The 2,129-nt window shown below is 56.6% G+C and overlaps 1 protein-coding gene across 1 annotated transcript in view; it reads right to left on the minus strand.

Annotated features, from left to right (window-relative positions):
• Window positions 1–2,129, minus strand: part of ARHGAP39 (Rho GTPase activating protein 39) — a gene marked incomplete at its 3' end in the record, with an annotated part of 52,419 nt that overhangs the window by 37,559 nt on the left and 12,731 nt on the right.

The raw sequence follows: 2,129 nt of genomic DNA on the forward strand, positions 1-2,129 counted from the left end.
AGGCCCCTGGAGGTCTCAGGCCCCAGGTGGGATGAGGACACCCTGGCCTGCAGCTTCCTGCCTCCAGACCCAGGTGGTACCTCCACCACTCACTGAGCTCTGTCTAGGCTCAGTCCTGTAGGAGCACAGGGTTTGGCTGACCCTGGCTGGGCCCAACCCCATGGGTCACCAGCACTCACGTGCTGAAGCAGGAGGGCTACTGTCGTCCCCTGGGGGCAGGCCCAGGAGGCCTGGGCCCAGCCATGCCCCCAGGACCCCCAGAGCAGCAGGGCCAGGCCTCCACTCCACTCCCATCAGACCTCTCTCTGGGTGGGGGCGGAGTCTCAAACCTTCTAACACCAGCTTCCTTAAAGCTAAGGACAAGCGTGTTTCCCTGCTGTTTGCCATCGGCTGTTCTCCAGGTGACTGTGGGGAGGTGACTGGAGCCCAAACGGCAGACGAGGGTTGCCTGCAGCAGCCAGCCCACAGGGCAGACAGGTCAGGAGAGTCCGGAGCTGGCTCCAGGTAGTGTCTGAGCATATGGTCTGTCTCCATCGTTGGGAGACACGACCCAGCAAGAGGCAAGACTCAGAGCCCAGGGGTGGAGGCAGGGGTGGGACCGCGGCAGGCCCAGCACAGGTGCCCAGGGCTGCCCACGGTGGTGACTAGCTGCTTCTGGGACCTGTCCAAAGCTCCTTCACACACGCTCCTCTTCATGAGACTCACCCCAGTGGGGCTCCGAAGAGCATGCATGTGCAGGGCAGGTTATGCTCCAGGTGGACAGACTGCCTGTGGGGCCGATCACGGAGGGCCCGCACACCCAGCAGCCAGCATGACCTGTCCACGGAGGGACCGGGGTGTCCGGAAGTGAACATTTCAGGGCTGAGACAGGACACAGAATGCCAAGAGCAGGGCAAGTCCGGGAGACTGTGGCCGAGGACATAGGCTCCCAGGGCCCAAGCTGGACTCAGCACAGCTCAAGGGACAGAAGAAACACCCACAGGTCCACTGAGAAATACAATTCTGAGTAACAGCACACACCCACCCTCCACGGAGGCCACCCAAGACTCCCACCTGCAAGCGTGGGCCACTCAGTGACCCGAGCTACCCGGCCACCTCAGTCAGGGCCCTTAGGTCACGTTGGTGCTACGTGCTGTGGACAGGACAGGTGCACCTCTGTGGTCCCCCCGGAAACACACAAGACCCAGCTAGTGATAAGAAACATCAGACAGATCCCAACAGAAGGCCACTCCACAGGACGCCCGGGCCATCCTCCGAACTGCCAGGCCCAGGTGAGCCTGCGGAGCTTGGATGAGATGTCATGGGGGACCCGGGGCGGGAAAGGACATCACGAGGAAAGGGAGGAATCTGAGTCGGGGTGGGTTCAGCCATGAACCACGGGCCTGCACAGGGCAGCAGCTGAGGGAAGGAGCCAGGGCAACCAGGGTGTTAGCTGTCAGGGGCCATGCAGAGGCAGCTCTCTGCACTCTTGCAGGTTCCATGCAGACGTAAACTGTTCTTTTTTTTTGGAAAGGTTTTTGTTATCGGGCACATGTGCTTGCCAGAAAGACAGATATAGAGAGACAGAAAGCGAGAAATCAGCCCTTGCGGGGATGACCACGCCACAATCCCTTCTCCATTCTCCTCTCGGGATCTTGGGCACGCACACACACGCGCCCAGTGTGAGTCTAGGCCACGGGGACTCAAACCACAGTCGGCTAAATGGGAGTCCAGAGATGTAGCCATTACACCAATTGCTAGTCCTCTAAACTGTTCTTAAGTAGTTTTGTTTTGTTTTTTAGGTTTTTACCCAAAGGTACATGTGCTCACTGGAGAAAGAGAGAGAAAAAGAGAAAAGTGAGAGATCTCCCAGGAGGTACGGCTACATGCAATCCCACTTCTCCATTCCTCTTGAGATTTTGGGCATGGACACACATGTGGCTGGAATGATTTTTAAGCTAGTAGGCCCAGGACTCAAACCACAGTTATTCATGTGGGAGTCCAGCGCCTGAACCACCAAGCCACCTGCTGGTCCTAAACAGTTTATTTTTAAAGAACCAAACATGCTCACTCTCTATATATATTAGAATTATTTTGTTTACCTTTATTTTATTTATTTAGCTAGTTTAATTTGACCAGAGAGGGAAAGA

Source organism: Tupaia chinensis, unplaced genomic scaffold (assembly GCF_000334495.1).
Source record: "Tupaia chinensis unplaced genomic scaffold, TupChi_1.0 Scaffold140061_1, whole genome shotgun sequence".
Taxonomy (NCBI): domain Eukaryota; kingdom Metazoa; phylum Chordata; class Mammalia; order Scandentia; family Tupaiidae; genus Tupaia; species Tupaia belangeri.